Source organism: Dipodomys merriami, unplaced genomic scaffold (genome assembly GCF_024711535.1).
Source record: "Dipodomys merriami isolate MVZ:Mamm:240054 unplaced genomic scaffold, mDipMer1.0.p SCAF_553, whole genome shotgun sequence".
Lineage (NCBI taxonomy): Eukaryota > Metazoa > Chordata > Mammalia > Rodentia > Heteromyidae > Dipodomys > Dipodomys merriami.
The window spans coordinates 604744-626708 of NW_027206128.1; the positions used below are offsets into that span (position 1 = coordinate 604744).

Sequence of the window (21965 nt, forward strand, 5' to 3'; positions counted from 1 at the left end):
GTCTGCAAACCACCGGCCAAAAAATTATGATCTCCGAATCTCCAAACCTCAATGGGCAAGGCTTTTTACTTTTTCATTCCTTCCTCCTTCACTACAGACCTGTCCTTCTTTCCTGGTCGTTCCCTTTTTCCCTTCCACCATTTCCTTATTCTCTTTAGGTCTCTCCAGTCTCCACAGGCCTGCTCTACTCTGACCCAGTGACCACTTGCCAAACTTCTGCTCTCCTTCATCTTCCTCTCTTCTCAGGTTTTTTCCTTCCTGTTGTCTCATCACTTTCTTCCATCCAGGTAGCTCCTATTTTATCCCCACTTCCAATGCTCTGAAAATGCAACCTATATATAGCTTGTACCCCTCCTCACTCTAACGGGTCTCCTGCCTAACAATTTTTAATCGTCTCTTCCCAATCTGCCCAATGCTCAATCACTTCTTGACAGCTCACCATGTGAGGCCTGACACCTCCACCTTTGGCGGCATTCACCACATTCTCCTGTGGGCCAGGCCAAGAATTTACAATGATTATAGGCTCCCACAGATAATTCTGGCAACACTGGTTATTACAGTATCCTAATAATGAATTAGAAGAAATTGAAGTTGTATATGTCATTGTTATATTAAAACTTGATGAGATATCATTAATGCATTGTGACCTCATCACAGCGGTGACATCACAAACTCATTGTGATATCACATTGCCATTGTGCCACCATGATCATATTGTGACATCCCAAACCTATTATGACCTCAGAATCTTTGAAAACATGGCCTTTGTGTCATCACAGGCCCTTTGTGTACCCATATCCTCATTTTGAGCTGAGATCAGACATGCCATTTTAACATCGCAAAACTTTTGTGACATCATCACCAGTGTAACATTACATTGTCATTATGACACCATCAGACCATTGTGACATCATAAAACAACAATGACTTCATAGCATTATGACATCACATACTCATTGTGATGTCACAGATACATTGGAATGCCTATTCTGTGATTTCATTCTATTGCAAATGTGGCAGGTGGGTTGATATCAGAAATAGATTGTGACAACCTAACCATTATGACATCACAATACCTTGATGACACCACATTGCCATTATGATATCACTAACCCACTGTGACATCACAAAACTGTCCTATCCTCATAAATGTTTTGACATGCTGCCAGTGTGATCTCTGGCCTCCCTGAGCTAATAATTGTTTAATTCATAATATATCAGGTATGACATGTGATATCAGAAATCCAGTGTGACATCACAACTACTGTGACAACACATTGCCAGATGTCATGAACATTGAGTCACATTGTGACATCATAAACCTGTTAAGACTCATTACACTTGTGCCAACATATGCCTTCGAATACATCATTATCCCTTGTGAACTTATATATTCATTGTCAATTAGAGACCTAGCATGAGATTATGACATCACCATCCCATTGTGAAATCACAAATCTATATGACCTCATCACCTATATGGCATTACCAACTATTTGTGACTTCAAAACAATACTATCTCATGTAATGGTAACTTTATATTGCCAATGGGATATCTCTGTCCCAACGCATTTCCACCAATCTATTATGTACTCATAATATTTTACAAAATTCATGGCCTTTCTGACTTCTAGCTCCTTATGTGAACAACTATCTTCATTGTGACATCACTATCGAAGTGTGACCTTATCCCCACTGTGACATCACAAACCCATTGTGGCATCATAGTTCCACAGTGATATCACGATCACCTTGTGATATACCAAACCTGTTGTGACCTATTAGCACCTTTGAAAAAGCAAATACTGTCTGTGACATCACAGTCCCTTTGGGTAATTATATCCTCATTGCGAGCAAAGGACAACTGATATCAGACAGGCCGTTTTACCATTACAAATGCTTTGTGACATCATCTCCAGAGTGAGATCACATTGTTGTTAGGATAACATCAGCCCATTGTGATATCCCAAAATGACAATGACATCATAACATTATGACATCACATTTTCATTGTGAGGTCATAGAGACAATGTGCTTGCCTGTTCTGTGATTTCATTCTATCTCAAATGTGGCATATAGTTTGATTTCAGAAACCCATTGCGACCACATCACCATTGTGACAATACAATCCCTTTGAGACCTCATATTGACATTGTGATATCATTAATGCAATGTAACATCACAAACCTGCCTTGTCCTCATAAATTTTGTAACAAGCGACTACCTTGACCTGGGCTGGATGCACAGAGCTAAATTCAGCCTCAACCATAAAACCTCAGAACTCCAAACAGAAGCCCCGCCATTTGTTAACTGGTCTGCAAACAACCATCCCCCAAAATAATGATCTCCAAAACTCCACACTTCAAAGGACAAGGCTTTTTCCGTGCTCTTCATCCTCCTTCTCTCCAGACTTGTCCTACATTTCAGGTCTTTTCATTTTCTCCTTCCACCATTCCCTTCTTCTCTTCAGGCTGCTCTACTCTTGACAGTCCTGCCCTGCCATATCCAGGTGGCCAGCTGCCATCCTTCACCTCCTGCTCTCCCTCAATTTCCTCTACTCCCAGGTCTTTACCTTCCTACTGGCTCATCACTTCTTTCCTTCCAGTACTTTCCCCTTTTTCTCTCCCCTTCTGTTGCTCTGAACCTGCAGCCTATATATAAGCTGGGCCCTTCCCCCACTGTGATGTTTTCTGCATAACAGTTTTCAATCATCACTTCCCAAATGTTGATGCCCAATGACTTCTTGGTAGCTCACCATGTGGGGCTTGACATCCTATCTCCTTTAGCAGCATGTCCTGCCCCCTCCAGTGGCATGAAGCCACCCTCTCTGGTGGTCGAGACCAAGAGGCCATGATGAATATCTGTTCCCGTGGATTATAAGGACACTGCTGGTTTTTACCGTGTCCTCATGGTGGTCTAGTAGCAATTGAAATTGGACAAATAATTGTGATATTAAAAGTCGTGGCATAAGTAATCCATTATGATCTCATAACCAGTGTGACATCACAAACCCATTGTGTCATCACATTGCTGCTTTGACACCAGGATCACATTGTGTCATCTCAAATCTATTATGACCTCCTTTATCCTTTGATAAAATACATAGCTTTGTGACATCACATTCCCTTTGTGTACTCAAATCCCCACTGTGAAATATTGACAATTGAGAATCAGACAAGACATTTTAACATCAAAAACAGTTTGTGAGTTCATCACAATTGTGACATCACTTTGTCATTTTGACAACATCTGCTCATTGGGGAATCACAAAACTAAAATGATATGATAGATTTAGAACTTCACATCGTCCCTGTGACATCATAGACACATTATGAATGCCTTTTCTGTGATTTCATACTATTTAAAATGCGGCCTGTAGGTTGATATCATAAAGAAATAGTAAACTCATAACCATTGTGACATTACAATCCCTTTTTACATCACGTTGCCACTGTAATATCACAATAACCACATATCACAATATCACATAACACCCCGTGATATCACAAACCTATCCTGTCATCATAACTTTGTGTTATGCTGCAATTGTAATTCTAAGGCCGTTTTGTCCCCATAATCTTTTGTTGACCTCATTAAATTTCACATATGACATTTTTAAAAATTAATTTTAATATTTATTTTTTGTGAACATATTGTACAGAGGGGTTACAAATACATGGGCAAGATAATGAGTACATTTCGTATCAAGCATTGCAGCCTCCTCCTTTGTTTACCCGTCACATCCCTTCCCAACCTCTCCTCACACCCCACCCAATCCGCCCCCCCAAAAGAAAAAATTGTAAAGTTCGTTTTTGGCATGACAACTTGTACTTATACCTGCATCGGGTTCACCTGTATCCTTAAACGACTTGTTTTTCCCCATCTCCTCCACAAATTATACCGACATCAAAAATAGTGAAAGCAGGGGTTGTACTGAGGGGTGGGACATACAAAGCTACCAGGAAATAATCTTATAAATGAGTTAGAAACAAATGCATGAAAAAAAACATTTAAATACTTATATAAGAGTTCATTTTCCAAACATCACATTATCTGACCTTTTCTGCTTGACTGATACATATACTAGATATTGCAAATAAGGGAAACCATGGAGCTTTGTTTCTTTAGGCTTGGCTTACTTCATTTAATATAACTTTTTCCAAGCCTTTCCATTTCCTAACAAGTGGGGAAATGTCATTCTTACTGATGGAGGCATAGAATTCCATTGTGTATATATACCACATTTTCTTTATCCATTCATATACTGAGGGGCATCAGGGTTGGTTCCAGATCTTAGCTATGGTAAATAATGCTGCAATAAACATAGTTGTGCTGGTAGCTTTAGTGTGGTCTTGTTTGAAAACATTTGGGTAAATGCCCAAAAGTGGGATTGCAGGGTCATTAGGACAGCTCGATGTGAAGTCTTTTCAGGAAACTCCATACTGCTTTACAAAGTGGTTGAACAAGTTTACACTCCCACCAACAATGAAGTAAGGTTCTCTTCTGTCCACATCACCTCCAGCATCTGTTGTTGTTAGAGTTCTTGATTATAGACATTCTAGCTAGCGTGAGGTGGTACCTCAAGGTTGTTTTGATTTGCATTTCTTTTATGGCTAGCGAGGTCGAGCAATTCTTCATGTGTCTGTTGGATATCCTTCTTTCTTCTTCAAAGAAGTTTCTCTTCAAGTCTTTAGCCCACTTATTTATTGGGCAGTTGTTTCTTTGAGGATCTGTTGTTGGGGGATTTAGTTTTTTGAGCTCCAAGTATATTTTAGATATGAGACCCTTGTTCGTTGTATGGCTAGTGAAGATCTTTCCCATTCTGTGAGATTTCTATTGATATTGCTAGCTATGTCCTTTGTCATGCAGAAGTTCTGCAATATCATGCAATTCCATTTGTCAAACCTTTCTTTGATTTCTTGTGTTTCTGGGTCTCTATTAAGAAATTTTCATCCTCAGCCAACGAGGCCTGGGGTTTCTCCTATTCCATCCTGTAAAGTTTTCAGACTGTCTGCTTTGACTCCGAGGTCTTTGATCCTTTTGGAGTTAATTTCGGTGTGGGGTGATATATAAGGATCTAGTTTTAGTTTTCTATAAGTAGTTAACCAATTTTCCAGCACCATTTACTGAAGAGGCTGTCTTTCTTCCATTCTATTATTTTAGCTCCCTTATCGAAGATTAGTTGGCTAGAGGTCTGTAGGTTCATTTCTGGGTTTTCAATTCTATTCCATTGGTCCTGAGGTCTGTTCTTATGCCAGTACCAAGCTGTTTTGATTACTATGGCTTTATAGTAGAGTTTGAAATTTGGTATTGATATTCCTCCAGCACAGTTTTTTCTGTTGAGCATCGTTTTGCTATTCGGGGTCTTTTATTGTTCCATATGAATTCTTGGATTGCCTCTTCTATTTCCTTGAAGAATGAGGGTGGAATTTTCATAGGTCTCACGTTGAATTTGTAGATAGCCTTGGGAAGTATTGCCATTTTCACGATGTTTATCTTTCCAATCCAGGAGCATGAAAGTTTTTGCCATTTTCTAAGTTCTGTTTTGATTTCCTTTTTCAAGATTTTAACGTTTTCATCATAGAGGTCCTTCACTTCTTTGGTTAAGTTAATTCCGAGGTATTTTATTTTTTGAGGGGCTATTACAAATGGAGTTACTTTCCTAATTTCAGCCACACTTTTTTCATTGTTGGCATACAGAAAAGCCATGGATTTTTGAGGGTTTATTTTATACCCTGCTACTTTGCCAAAGTTTTGAATCAGCTTGAGTAATTTGGGAGTGGAGTCTATTGGATTCTTTAAATACAAGATCATGACATCTGCAAAGAGGGAGAGTTTTATTTCTTCTTTCCCTATTTGGATCCCCTTTATGTTTGCATCTTGTCTTATTGCTGTAGCAAGGCTTTCTAATACTAGATTGAAGAGAAGTGGAGAGAGTGGACATCCATGTCTTGTTCCTGAGTTAAGATGAAATGGCTTTAGTTTTTCACCATTAATATAATGCTGGCTGTAGGTTTGTCATATAAGGCCTTTATTGTATTGAGAAATGTTCCATGGATTCCTAATTTTTCCAAAACCTTCATCATAAAGGGGTGTTGGATCTTGTCGAATGCTTTTTCTGCATCTATTGAGATAACCATCTGCTTCTTATTCTTGCTGCCCTTGATGTGATGAATTATATTAATTGATTTGCATATATTGGACCAGCTTTGCATCCCTGAAATGAATCCTGTTTGATCGTGGTGTATGATTTTTTGGATGAATTGTTGAAGTCAATTGGCCAATATTTTGTTGAGAAGTTTTGCATCAGTGTTCATCAAAGAAATGGGTTTATAGTTCTCTTTCTTGGATGAGTCCCTGCCTGGTTTTGGGATGAGGGTTATGATGGCTTCACAGAATGTGTTCGGTAGTGAAATTTCTCTTTCAATTTCATTGAACAGTTGGAGGAATATTGGTGTGTGCTCTGCTTTGTAGGCCTTGTATAATTCCACTGTAAAACCATCTGGTCCTGGACTTTTCTTAGCTGGGAGGCCTCTTATTGCTTTTTGTATTTCAATGCTTGATATGGGCTTGTTAAGATAGTTTAACTCATCTTGGTTTAGTTTTGGCATATCAATATTTGCTAGGAAAAGGTCCATTTCTGTCAAGTTCTCAAACTAATGAGCATAAAGTTTTGAGAAGTATTCCCTTATAATGTTCTGAATCTTGGTTGTTTCCGTGGTGATGTTTCCATTCTCATCTCTGAGTTTATTAATTTGGGTGTGTTCTCTTCTTTTTCTGATAAGATTTGGTAGGGGTCTGTCAATTTTGTTAATTTTCTCGATGAACCAACTCTTTGTTTTGTTGATTCTTTTTATAGTTTTTTTTTGGATTCTAATTCATTTAATTCTGATTTAATTTTAATCATTTCTTTCTGTCTACTGGATTGGGGTTTATCTAACTGCTCTTTCCAAGGAGGTTTAGATGTGTCATTAAATTGTTGGTTTCAGATCTCTCCAATTTGTTGATGTAGGAGCTCAGAGGTATAAACTTGACTCTGAGTACTACCTTTGCTATGTCTCATTGGAGCTGGTAATTTGTGTGTTCATTTTTGTTGAATAGTATGAGCATTTGAATTTCCTTTCTAATCTCTTCCATGACCCACCCGTGATTCAGCAGTGTATTGTTAATGCATTCCATGAATGCCTTTAGTGATCTTTTTGTATTCTTTTTCTGCTCTCTCAATTCCTGTATTACTCTTTGATTAGCTTCCTCCCATTCGTGGGATTCCTGTAGTTCTCTTTGAGTGTTCTCAGCCTGCTCACGCCATTCCTCCCTTTCTCTTTGAGTATTCTCAAGCTGCTCAGACAAATCCTGTATCAGTTTTTGAGTAGCTTCCTCACACTTATGATATTCCTGTATAAACTTTTGGATTGCCTCCTCTCTCTCCTTATCATGCTCATACAGAGTTCTTTGTAAGTTTTCAATCTTTTCATTTATCATGTTTGCCAACAGTGTTTGTAGAGCTATTTGGGAACTCTCCTCTTGATTATTCATTACCTGTTCTATCCCCTCATTATCAAGATTGGGAATTGAGATACTCGGACTTGCCATTTTTCTTGTGTTTTTCTGGCTTACTCTGCCCATTTGAGATGAAAATAGCACCAGTTTTGTGCTAGAACACTCTCTTAAGGCAAGCATCAACCAAATTCTGAATTTGCACAGTCAATAGTCTACAGATACAATAGTTCAACAGATACAATCTAGTTCAACAGATAAATCTATTCAATATCAAACAACTATATGTTAATGGGCTATGAACCGCAAAGAAGAATTTGGAAAACCAGAAATTATTAGGGTTAGGGAGCGATGTGGGTAAAAAATAGGAATAGATTGATGTCGGAAATCACAGGGAGTGTTAACTAAGTCCTAATCTCAAAGCAGGAAATAGGTTGGGTAGGATGAAAGTGGAGAGAGAGCAAAAATGAAGAAAGGGAAATGGAAAAGAAAAGAAACCAGAAAAAATAGAAAAATAAAACTTAATAATATTATGCAGGAATTCGACAAGAATCTATTTAAAGAAGACTGTGAATATAATGAGAGAAGGGGAGGGATATAAAGGAGATGTGAAAACTTAAAAATAAAATGCTTAAAATATTATATAGGTATAAAGAAGTATTACTGCTATTAAGGAATTTATGTCTCAGAGGTATTGAATTGAGTAATAAATTTGTGGATTAAATGTGTACACAATGGAGGATAGGGTCTAATATTCAACTCCAGGTTTATCTGAGGATGTGCAGGACAAGAGGTACATTCCATAAAGAAGAACGAAAGAGAGGAAAAGATGAAAAGGATAAGAAAGGAAGAAAAAAAGATCCGAAGTTCAGTAGAGCTAAACAAAAAACAAAAAGATAAGTAAAAAAGAGAAAGACATCAAAAAAGAAGGAAAAATGCACACATGTATCCCTAAAATAAAAATTGTAAGAGGGAAAAAAAAGTTACTGGAAAACATTTTTTTTTCAATCAAGACAAAAATTAATGATTAAAAACAGTTTTAGAAATGAAAATTTTTTTAATATAAGGTACCAAAAAAAAAAAAAAAAGGAAGAAGAAGAAGAAAAAAAAATCTTTGATTTTTTGCAGAGGGGTGGGAAAAAATCCTGGATCTCCCTTGTGTCCGTAACCAGCCTCTTGTTGGAGTCTCTTGTCTGCTTTTGGTCCTTTGGCTTGGTTGGTTTCTTAAGTCAGTTTATTCTAACAGGCAGAAAAATGCTCTGCTTTACCCAGGATTTTGTGATTCTCCTCCCAGGCTAGTTCAATGGGAGTCAGATCTGCTTTGAGTATCACAAAAGTGGGAGATGCAGTGATGAGGCTAGGTTCTGGGTAGAGTTGAGGCCTTTCAACAAGCAGTAGCTTTTTCCTGGTGGCTAGTTTGTGAAAGACTCACAAAGCCCAGCCTGGAGCCATTCTCGGGTTTCTGTTTACTGAATTTCAATTGATTGTCGAGGCTTCTGTAGGGAGGGCCAGCCTCTGGCTCTGATTACCCAGTGAAGAATGCCACTACTAGGGCTGGCACCCAAGCTGGGTGACTTTTCTCTGGGTGGAGCTGAGTCTGGCAGGTCACAATGCCGTTAAGTTCTTGTGACCTGCTAAATGATTCATTTTATTCCAAGGCTTGAGTTGGAGCTCTTTGTCAGTATCCAAGATGGAGATCTCCAGTAGGGGGGGAGGGGTGGCATTCCCTCCTCTTCTCCCTGAGAAGGAGTGAGGACATCAGGCTTCTACTCACGCTGAGTCTTGGTTCCTGGGTCGTCTCTGGTCTGTGAACTGCAGGATGAAGATATCTGCTCCTTGTCGGTTCTTGCTGGTTTTGAGTAGAATACGCTCACCTGCTGCATCTGGCTCCTTTGTCCCGGACTTTGTGTGGCTCAGGTATGGTGCCTGCAGTTGCAGCTGCCACTGCTGCCGCCACTGTGGCAGCTGCTCACAAGAGCTCAGATCTGTCTCCTTGCCTGGATTTTCCCTCTCTAGCCTGACTCTCTGTCCTGTGATGGCACAATTGGTGTGATTCTCTGGCTTAGGACTGTTCACTGGAACTCTAAAAGTGCTTTCTTTGTGAGAGCTCGTTTAGACTCCAGCTTCTCCACCATCTTCCCAGGTCTGACTTTCTTATATTCAAGTACAGTGATCTTCTCCTTCATCCACATTGCTGCAGATTTACCCAGATCCTGAGTTCAAATTTAAAGCTTGGAAGATTAAACATCACGAATTGCAAGCCAGTGAGTTAATTTTTTATTTTACTTTTCTCAGTATGGGCTTGAAGTCAGTTTGTGGCAACTCTGCCTCAACTTGGATCACCCTAGGCTGGGGTGCAGCGACTAGACCTACAGCTGCTTCTGGGATCCTAGACCCTCAGGTCTTGCAGGGAAAGCAATGCACAGAAAAATGTGGCCTTTTTATATTTCCTTCCTTTGCAAGGTGACCCTCATGGGTCTGAATGACACTGTTGCAAAGGGTACTTTACCTTGCATTGCTGAAGGCTGCCAGACTATCTGGGAACCCATAGGCCCACTTGGCAACATAGGCCCTGATTTCGAATCCCCCTCCTAACACCAACCAATGGCAGGATATACTAAGAAAATTGTTCCCAACCATAGGAAGAACAATGGAATGTTATCAATGTCAATGTTCAATGAGTTGATCATGAATGATGCTACTATAAATTTAGGCAGCATCATTTCAGGAGGCTAATTGATTTTTATTTAGTATTTATGAAGCATAAAAAGAATATTATTACTTACAGGAATGCAATAATTTCAGGACACTGATTGATTTCATTAATAGTATAAGGATGAAAACAATAACATTAATGACATGGACGCATTATTAATACCCAGGAATTGGTAGGAATGTATTCTATATAACTGAGTAATATATAGACATCTTTAACACTCTATATAAATACATAGAAATATATATAAATACATATAAATACTTCCATCTGCAGGTCAATCTGTTCTTATTTTGCTAACACCTGGGGCTTGATCTCAGGTCCTGGTTATAGCCTTTCAGCTCAATTTGCCCCAGGATGGCGTGCTGACACTCACCCATTCATGAATTGGGCCTAATAGGCTTGTGGCTGTGAGATCAGTTGCCAGCATTCCCTAAAAATGAATTGTGGAGTAAGAAGTTGATGGCGACGCATGTTTTCCTTTTCTGTGAAAGTCCTGAGTGTCGGGTATGAAGTGGAATACATATGCTGACCTATATCTTATGTAATCAATGTTTTATGTGCCATAATAATCAAAATAAATTGTCAATACATGAATAAAACAAATAAAATAATTGCACTGAATGCAATATGGAGTCAACATATGTATGTAAATATGAATCATATATGTAAATTGTACATGAATAGGATGTTTTCTAGTGGTGGGGATCTATTTCAGGCCTAAAGAACCGACATGTATTTCTTGACTTCAAGGAGGCCAGCTTCCCCTTCCCACACAGTGCAACAGAGTTACCAAGACCATAGGTTCCAATCCAAGTCCTGGCAGAAAAATGTCACCTTTATATTATGTAATAGTATAGTAATTCTTAGGTATTTCATTATGCCTCCATTTTATGAATGTGATTGTTTAAATGCTTCATAAAGCATTAACTAACATCGATCAGTGTCCTATAAAATAATTCTATATAAATTTATCCTAGAATCATTCAAGGACTGCTCTTTCAATCATGACATACATCATATTCTATTGGTAATCATATGGACAAGAATAAGTTTCTTAGGATCTCCTTCCATTTTGAGGTGGCTGGACCAGGATTCCAACTGTGGGCTATAGCTCCTGCCACTTAAACAGGAGGATAGGGAACTTATCAGTCTGTCCAAGAACATCAGTAAGATCAATGATTAGGCAGGCACCAGTGGCCCTCAACAGTCTTCCTTGATACTTACAAGGCTGTGATGGGTGGATCATGGTCGAAGTCACACTAGGCAGGAAAGTCCAACTTCAGTGCCAATAAAGCCAGAATCCCTTCCCTGTGGCTCTAGTGTGGATGGCCAGCCTTGAGCAAAAGCAGCTCACAGACTGTGCCCATATCCTCAGTTCATGGTCTGGGACTGGGAACAAACAGCCATACACAATGATCTGTGCAGCCATGCGGCTAAAGCAGGTCACCCTATTGTCTCCAACTGAATTGGACATTGTTCCCTGGGAAAAGGGCTGGGGGAGCTGCTATCTTCTTGACTCCGCCCATGCTGTTTGCATCACAGGATTCTGGCCACACCCCCATTCTTTCATTGTTCTTTCTGACCAATGAGATACAAGAATGGCGGCCACGCCCACATTCCATGCTGCCTGATAGCACCAGGATTCCCTCTGTTAGTTTACAACACTACCAGCAGTTGAGGAAGGTATAGATGGTTGAGTGGTGAGAAGAGCCTCAAGGCGACTGGAATAGAGAAGGAAATTGAGATGCCTGCCTAGTCCCCAGCCCCCCGCCCCCCGCCTTCCCAAGGTTCAGAATTTCAAACCAGGCAATGTCACCCTGCCAGGCTGTGTAAAGCCCCAACTTGGTCAAAGGCCTTGGTTCTCTGAGGACATGTGTCTGCAATGCCACTGCCATTCCCATTCGCCCCACCTGGAGCAGCCTCAAGCAACTTCCCCCAGGAGCACATGTGAGTGGCTGCCCCAAAACCACCCCTACACTGGGTCAGACACCCCTCTGAGGGCACCAAGACCCGCTACTTGTTTCCTCTCCCTGGCTCTGAGGAGCCACCTTTCTGTTTTGGGCATTTCTAAAACAGAGCCTCTATATGCTCTGGCTGGGCTGGATTGATGTCCTCCTATCTGTGACAGGTATGCTCCACCGGGCCTGGTCATCTGTAGTTGGGGTGGTAGACATGTAGCAACATGCACAGTCATCAATTTAGATGGATTATCTCAAACATTTACTCCACAGCAGCCAAGTTTTTTTTTTAATTGTGAAAATACTGTCCAGAGGGGTTAAAATTACATGGGCAAGTTATGAGGACATATCTTATCAAGCATTGTAGCCTCCTCCTTTGTTTCCCCTTCCCATCCCATCCTTCCCCCACCCCCTATCCGATCCTCCCCCTCCCCCTACCAGAGTTGTCAAGTTCATTTTCTACATACCACTTGTACGTCTCATTGTTGCAATGGGTACAACTTTAATCCCTATTTCAAAGATTTGTTTTTTCCCTTCCCCTCCATAAATTATAACAACATCAAATACAGTGAAAGCAGGGATTATACCGTGGGGGAGGGATATAAAAAGCAACAAATAAATAAATCTTATGAATGTACTAGAAACAATCGTATGAAAGAAAAAAAATTGAATAGATATCTTAGGGTTCTTTTCACTAATATGTATTTATCTGAACTTTTATGCTTGACTCAGATATATACTAGTTATTGCAAATAAGGGAAACCATGGGACCTATCTTTCTGTGGTTCTGGCTTACTTCACTTAATATAATATTTTCCAAGTCTTTCCATGTCCTAACAAATAGAGCAATGTCATTCATTCTGATGGAGGCTTAGAATTCCATTGTGTATATATAACCCAATTTTTTGATCCATTCATCTACCGAAGGGCATCTGGGTTGCTTCCATATCTTAGCTATGGTAAAAAAGGCTGCAATAAACATAGTTGTGCTGGTAGCTTTAGTGTGGTCTTCTTTGTAAATATTTGGGTAAGTGCCCAAAAGTGGGATTGCTGGATCATAGGGGAGCTCTATGTTGAGTGCTTTGAGGAACCTCCATAGAGCTTTCAAAAGAGGTTGAACAAATTTACACTCTCACCAACAATGAAGTAAGGTTCCCTTCTGTCCACATCCCCTCCAGAATCTGTTATCAGAGTTCTTCATTATAGCCATTCTAACTGGGGTGAGGTGGTATCTCGATGTTGTTTTCATTTGCATTTCTTTTATGGCTAGAGAGGTTGAGCATTTCTTCATTTGTCTATTGTCCATCCTTCTTTCCTCTTCAGAGAAGGTTCTCTTTAAGGCTTTAGCCTTATTTATTGGGCAGTTGTTTCTTTGAGGATTTGTTGTTGGGGGATTTAATTTTTTGAGTTCCAAGTATATTTTAGATATGAGACCCTTGTCTCTAGTATGGCTAGTGAAGATTTTCTCCCAATCCGTGGGCTTTCTATTGATCTTGCTAACTATGTCCTTTGACATGCAGAAGCTCTGCAACTTTGTGCAATCCCATTTGTCCAACCTTTCTTTGATTTCTTGTGTTTCTGGGTCTCTATTAAAAAAATTCAACCTGTGCCAAGGAGACCTAGGATTTCTCCTATTCCATCCTGCAATGTTTTCAGAGTGTCTGATTTGTCTCCGAGGTTTTTGATCTATTTGGAGTTGATTCTGGTGCAGGGTGATATATTCGGATCTAACTTTAGTTTTCTATAAGTAGTTAACCAAATTTTCCAGCACCCTGTACTGAAGAGGCTGTCTTTCTTCCATTCTATTATTTTAGCTCCCTTATTGAAGGGTAGTTGGCTATATGTCTGTAGGTTCATTTCGGGGTTTTCAATTGTATTCCATTGGTCCTGAGGTCTGTTCTTAAGTCAGTACCAAGCTGTTTTGATTACAATTGCTTTGTAGTAGAGTTTGAAATTTGGTATGATATTCCTCAAGCACAGTTTTTTCTGTTGAGGATCGTTTTGCTATTCGGGGTCTTTTATTATCCTCTATGAATTATTAGATTGCCTCTTCTCTTTCTTTGAAGAATGAGGTTGGAATATTGATAGGTATCGCACTGAATTTGTAGAGAGCCTTGGGAAGGATTGCAGTTTTCACGATGTTTATCTTTCCAATCCATGAGCATGGGAGTTTTTGCCACTTTTTAAGATCTCTTTTGATTTCCTTTTTCAGGTTTTTAAATTTTTCATCATAGAGTTCCTTCACTTCTTTGGTTAAGTTAATTCCCAGGTATTTTATTTTTTGTGGGGATATTACGAATGTAGATGCTTTCCTAATTTCAGCCACACTTTTCTCATTGTTGGTATACAGAAAAGCCATTGATTTTGAGGGCTTAATTTTATACCCTGATACTTTGCCAAAGTTTTGAATCAGCTTGAGTAATTTGGGAGTGGAGTATATTGGATTCTTTAAATACAAGATCATGACATCTGCAAAGAGGGAGAGTTTCACTTCTTCTTTCCCTATTTGGATCCCTTTATGTTTGCATCTCGTCTTATTCCTGTAGCTAGGCATTCTAATATTAGATTGAAGAGAAGTGGTGAGAGTGGACCTTCTTGTCTCGTTCCTGAGTTAAGAGGAAATGGCTTTAGTTTTTCACCATTAAGTATAATGCTGGCTGTAGGTTTGTCATATATAGTCTTTATTGCATTGAGGAAAGTTCCATGGATTCCTAATTTTTCCATAACCATCATCATAAAGGGGCGTTGGATCTTGTCAAATGCTTTTCCTGCATCTATTGAGATAACCAGGTGGTTGTTATCTTTGCTCCTGTTGATGTGATGAATTATATTAATTGATTTGTGTATATTGACCCAGCTTTGCATCCCTGAAATGAATCCTGTTTGATCAAGGTGTAGAATTTTTTGGATGAATTGTTGAATTTGATTGGCCAACATTTTGTTGAGAAGTTTTGTATCAATGTTCATCAAATAAATGGGTCTATAGTTATCTTTCTGTGATGTGTGCCTGCATGGTTTGGGCATGAGGGTTATTATGGCTTCATAGAATGAGTTCAGTAGTGAACTTTCTCTTTCAATTTCATTGAAGATTTGGAGGAGTATTGGTATGAGCTGTGTTTTCAAGGGCTTATAGAATTATGCTGTAAAGCCACCTGGTCCTGGGCTTTTCTTAGATGGAAGGTGTGTTATTGATGTTTCTATTTCAATGCTTGATATGGGCCTGTTAGGATGGTATAACTCATCTTGGTTTAGTTTTGGCATGTCAATATTTGCTAGGAAAAGGTCCATTTCTGCCAAGTTCTCAAACTTATTAGCATAAAGTTTTGAGAAGTATTCCCTTATAATATTCAGAATCTTGGTTGTTTCTGTGGTAATGTTTCCATTCTCATCTCTGAGTTTATTTATTTGGGTGTGTTCTCTTCTTTTTCTTATAAGATTTTCTAAGAGTCTTTCAATTTTGTTAATTTTTTGGAAGTAACAAATCTTTGTTTTGTTGATTCTTTCTATGATTTTTTTTGGATTCTAATTCATTTAATTATGATTTAATTTTAATTATTTCTTACCATCTACTGGATTGGGGATCATCTTGCTGCTCTTTTTCAAGGAGACTCAGATGTCATATTAAATGGTTGGTTTCAGATCTCTCCAATTCGTTGATGTATGAACTCACAGCTATAAAGTTGCCTGTGAGTACTGCCTTTGCTGTGTCCCAAAGGAGCTGGTAATTTGTGTTTTCATCAACATTTGAATTTCTTTTCTAATCTCTTCAATGACCCACTCGTGATTCAGCAGTGTGTTGTTCCAGTGTGTTACAGGATTTTCTCTGGTGGCTTTTCCTTTTGAGTTTTAATTTTTTTCCCTTGTGGCCTGAGAGAATGCAAGGTATTACTTCAATGTTTCTGAAAAGTGATAAAATTATGAGAGGAAGAAAAAAATTAATAGAAAAAAATTAAAGTAAAAAATTAAAAATTAAAAAAAAACTTTTAGAAAAAAATTGTAAAAGGTACAAAAAAAGAGTTCTTTGATTTTTTTGTGGGGGATGGGAAGATCCTGTATCTCCCTTGTGTTCTTAACCTGTCTCTTGTTGGAGACTCTGGTCTACTTGTGTTTGATTTTCCTGTGGTTTAATGATTTCTTAAGTCAGTTTGAGCAAGCAGAAAAATCACAGCAGACGATTCTTGAACCACTGGTGAAGGTCTGGGTCGGTTCGTAACAATCAGACCTCATTCTCCTCACAGGACAGTTGTGAGGAAACAAGGGATTTATACAGAGGGATCTCTGGAGCATGGCTAGGAACAGAGGGAGTAGTCTTCAGATAAGGTTCTCGGCAATTCTGTGAGGAAATGACAGGAAGATAGCCAGAAAGGGCTCAGGCAGGGCCTGTTATTAATTGTGCAACAGATGTGGGATTATGAAACAAAACATGGCTCTCTCTCATCATTACCCTATCCCCATGAGGAAGAGGATCCTTCACTGTGTTGAGTTTTGCAGCTGGAGATACCAAGGCAGAGAGAAGCCAGGTGACCTACTTATGACTTCAACTTCAGAGGAAGCTCTGCCTGACTTTGCTAAAATGCTCCCTAGGACAATGGGTGCTATTCAGTCCGCTTCTTGTGGTAGGAAGTCCACTTCTTGTCAGTCGTGGGGCTAGAACTCTAGGCATGGGCCATGTTCCCAAAAGCCTCAGCAAAAGGCTAGTGTTCTACCACTTGTGCCCACAACACTACTTTTGATTTTCTGGTGGTTCTTTGGAGATAAGAGTCTCACAGACGTTCCTGCCTGGGCTGGTTATGAACCATGATCCTCATATCTCAGCGTCCTGTGTAGTTAGGATTAGAATTCTGAGCCACTGGCACCAGACTTAATTGTAATTCTGACTTTTTTTCTCTCTCTCTTTCACAAGAACTGGTCAAATGGGTGCTGGAGGAGGGGGCCCAGCATCCCCATGTGGCTGGAACCCAAGGTTGGCCCTCTCATTCTGGAGGTTGGCTGTGGGTCAGGAGCTGTCTCCTCAGCTTGTTGAAACAGCTCCATGAGATAAGCCCTTCTTTTACCTGGATAGAGGGTAACAGTTATTCATTGTCCATCCAGCCTTACTAGACTTATTGTATTGCATTGCTTTCTACATCATTTTCTAGCACCTGGCCAAAATTATGATATGTATTTACAGAATGAAAATGTAATGCCATCTTAAGAAAGTTATTTAGGGCTCCGGGAATGTGGCTTCATGGTACGGTGTTTGCCTAGCATCCATGAAACCCTGGGTTCAATTCCTTAGTAACACATACACACACACAAAACCACTGGAAGTGGTGCTGTGCCTCAAATGATAGAGAGCTAGCATTGAGCAAGAGAAAAAAAGCTCAGGAAAATTCCCTACCCCTGAGTTTATGCCCCTCTACTGGCAAAAAGAACAAAAACAAATCAAATCAAAAGAACACAAAAACATTCAGTTAGTAAATGCAAAATAAATAACCCACACTTGGAATATATAATTGCTCCTTCCATAATGACCCCTGACAACAGTTCCTAATTCATGTACTTTACTTATATGAGGATACTGTGTTGAAAAAATCTTGTTCATTAAGTCACAGCAATTAATGCCAGGGATGTGCTTAGATGTCAGGTAACGTTTAATTCTGGAAATTCAACCATTCCAGGATTTGTGTCGTCACTGTTAATCACAAAGGGAATGGTAGGCTATGTGTGACTTTGAAATCTTTTTGGACAGTTATGGCACCAAAAATGCAGAGGTTAATTAATAGTTGTGAAAGAAAATAAGGAATAACTCCAGATAGAAGGAATAAATGATAGTAATTAAGGTATACCAGAAACTGTTCTTGAGAACCATTTTTGGTTATTGTAGAACTAATTGTTAGCTAGGCTGTTCCTCATTGCCTTTAGCATTCTAAATCTCTTAGGCTAGCTCTTAATCTCTGTGTGATAAATGTATCTCCTTCTAAGCTATTCTTTCATACCTTATCTCCTTTGCTTTCTAAAAATCTTATTCTTTCTATATTTCTCTATGAACATTTCCTGATACTAAATACACCTATACAGATGGCACAGGATGCTAATGTAAGGGTCCCATAGCTCATCAGTCATTAATGTAACAAAATGGAAAGGAGGACATATCTATTGCTACTTCAATTTTTCTGAATTGCTGCAATATCATTTGGTTAAAATTTCCATTCTTTTTCTACACAGTGTCATTCAGTGCACATAAATGCAACTATCAGCCAGGTGCTGGTGGTTTACTCCTGTAATCCTAGCTACTCAGGAGGTTGAGACCAGAGGATTGTGGTTCAAAGCCAGCCTGGTCAGGAAAGTCCACGAGACCCTAACCTTCACTTAACCACCAGAAACCCGGAGGTCATGTTCTAGCTTAGCACCCAGGATCAGAGTTCAAGCCCCACAACCAACAAAAAGGTGAAATATGACTTTAAGTTTCCCCAAAAGGAATGACAAGTTCAATAATCTTCCCAAACAAAAAAATTCCAAAATGATTCAGTGCACCTACTTTTGCTGAGTAATGTTATGGATTCTTTTCTGGACATATGCTCTAAAAACAAATCATTTAACTAGGGATACAGGTGGACCCATTTCAACAATGAGATTTACAAGTCATTATGTCGAAAAACGAACTTTACAACATTGGTGGGGGGGAGGATCGGGTTTGGGGAGGGGGGAATATGGGAAGGGATGGGAAGAGGAAACAAAGAGGAGGCAACAATGATTGATAAGAAATGTACTCGTTATCTTGCCCATGTAATTGTAACTCCTCTATACGTTATGCTCACAATAATAAAGAAAGAAAAAAACTTGTAAAATATTAGCTTTACAATAAACTTCATCTAATATTTCTCGTTTGAAAAGAGAAGTCTATACAGTTGATGTCACTTGGCTTTCTTACTATCTTAGTTTAAAGCCAAACCAGGCAGGAGAGGCTGTCAAACTCTTATTTGTAATTACACAGCAAAAAAGCCAGAAGTGGAGTTTTGGTTCAAGCAGTAGAGTACTAGCTTTGGGGGTAGGTGAGCAGGAAAGAAAACTGTTCAGGGACAGGGTTCAGCCTCTGGGTTCAAGCCCCAGAACCAACACAAGCTAAACACAAAAGCAAACAAAAAAACAGATATTTCATTGGACCCTCCTTAAAGGAGTATTGGTCTGAGAAATGGCTCCTTTTGCTGATCATACGCACTGGATGCTTTTTTGGAATCCTTATTGCTCTGGAGAACTCAGGACCAAACTAAAGTAATTGATAACTGACTTCTGCAACAAAAGAATCATCTCGGGGTGAAATATCCATCCAAAAAAACACTATAAAACATCCATGTCTTTGTTTCATTGCAGTAGAATTTTTTTGGGGGGGATCCAGTCTTGGGCCTGAACTCTGGGCCTGGGCGCTTTACCTCAGCTCTTCAACTCAAGGCTAGCGCTCTACTACTTGAGCCACAGCACCACTTCTGGCTTATTTTTGCTTATGTGGTGCTGAGGAAGTTTACCCAGGGCCTCAGGCATGCAAGGCAAGTGCACTACCACAGAGCCAACTTCCCAGCCCCTGAAGAAGAACATATTTAAAACAACGTTCTTTCTTTTTGTTCTATGCTGGCCATCAAATGGCACATTATATCTTTTTGTAATACTCTCAACTAGAAGTTTACAGAAAAATTATATATAAGTAAAAACACACTAGAAAAATTCAGGGACAAAGTTTCCTTCAAGCCTTCAGATTCTCTTCGTTTACAGTATAAAGGAAAGCACATGTTAACTTGAACTTTGTCAATACTCTATGTTCCATTCCTCTACTGGGATCAGTTTCCATATCCAGTAACAGTTACTTCCAGGAACAACCTATGGTGCTGCTTGAGGTATAATGAATGATTTCTGGCTTCACCGAAATAACACAAGAACACATTTGGACCTGATGTAACACGTATTTCAGAGACAACTTAGTAAAGAGAAAATATGAAATTTATATTTCTTATAAATACATTATTCATGAGTATATTGAATTCAAAATTTGTAAATTCTCTGTAAATTAAGGCGAATTTTAAAGAGGAAGAAGGTTCCTAGATCATTTTTTTGTGAGTATATGTGCTGCACATTATTTCCCAAGTGTACATGAATTTGTTAACTCGTGTTAACTATAGCAATAATAAGAGAAAGAGAAATTCTGTGTTTAAGTATAAAGGTTCAATACACTATAGAAGACTCTACAAATAAGACCACATTGAAACAATAAAGCCAAGTCCAATATGTAGATTTATGAGAGTGATATAGAGAAAGCATTACTCCTACGTGGAACCCGAAGTATGAGGCCACTCCCTTCCTAATCACGCTTGCTAATGACACAACTTTGTAGAAATTAGAATGGAAGAATAATTCTGTTTCCAATGCAAGTCAGATATGGATTTAATAAGGAAAAAATTCCATCTTGAGAGAGCAGGGATTATACTAGCCATCAACTGGTGGATAAGATCACATTTTTTTCTTTCCTTTACTTATATATTTTTTGTTGGTGGTGGTCTTGGCACTTGAATTCTGGGCCTGGGCACTGTCCCTCTGCTATTCCGCTCAAGGCTAATGCTCTACCACTTTATCCACAGTGCGGCTTCCAGTTTTCTTGCAGTAAATTGGAGAAAAGAGTCTCCTGGACTTTCCTACCTGGGCTGGCTTTGAACCCCAATCCTCAGATCTCACCACCACCCAGCTTAAGATCACATTTCTAACCGTGTACATTCAACATATGTAATGTGTATGTTCATCTATCTTTATATGAATTCTTGAGTTAAAAATCTGGGTTACAGCTTAGACTTTACACTCACAAAAATGTTTGTAGTTTAAAAGTTGTTTCTACTGGATAAATGAAACCTAAGTATGTAAAGGAGTCTGGGAAGTTCAGATTGCATCCAGCATGGGCAGAACAGTGTTTGAGACACTATCTGTAATTAACCAGCCAAAAGCTAGATTGGAAGAATGGCTCAGGTGATGGAATAACAGTCATGAGCAAGAATGATGAATAAGAGCTTGAGGCTTTTGCATACATACATATAAACATACACATACACACAGAGGCACTTATATGTGCACACACATATACACAAATGAAGCAACTCTCAGAATATGTAGAAAAGTTAGAAAATAATAGAAAGTATGTCCTGAGTGAGACTAGAATCAAGTGGTAATTTTTAAAATTAGAAATTAATTTTTAAAATTAAAATACTAAAGTGAACTTTCTTCAAAAAAGTTTGAGAATATTACATAAGTAGGGACCAGAGATAGTAAGAGAGTCAAGTAATCAATATTAAAGGGATAGGATCCATGGAGGAATGAATCAGAGACCCGGCAGGTGCATTTGAAAATGTTCATACCCTGTGTCAAATGTTAGAACATCTTTGAAAATAGTGCATGAACAGTCTGAGAAGTCTAGTGGATAATATCACTGGAAAAGTTCAGAATTGATAGTCTGTATCTAGATTAAATAAACCAAGAAGGGGCTGGGAAGGTGGCTCAGTGGTAGAGTGCTTGCCTTGCATGCATGAAGCCCTGGGTTTGATTGCTCAGCACCACATAAGCAAAAAGAAAAAAGCCAGAAGTGGCTCTGTGGCTCAAGTAGTAGAGCACTAGCCTTGAGCTGAAAAGCTGAGGGACAGCATTCAGGCCCAAATTTCAGGCCCCATTACTGGACCCCAAAATAAATAAACAAACAAACAAACAGATAAAGAAATAAACCAAGAAACTATGGTGGGGCAATGTGATGTAAGCCTTGAATTCTAGCACCCAAACTG

At 39.1% G+C, this 21965-nt stretch overlaps 1 long non-coding RNA gene across 1 annotated transcript in view; it reads left to right on the top strand.

Moving 5' to 3' along the window:
- The first annotated feature begins 11877 nt into the window (after positions 1-11877).
- Positions 11878-21965, top strand: part of LOC138811974 (uncharacterized) — a 47983-nt gene continuing 37895 nt past the window's right edge. The window contains exon 1 of the long non-coding RNA XR_011367530.1: positions 11878-12163. This is a non-coding gene — a long non-coding RNA (uncharacterized lncRNA). The remainder of the gene's footprint in view (positions 12164-21965) is intronic.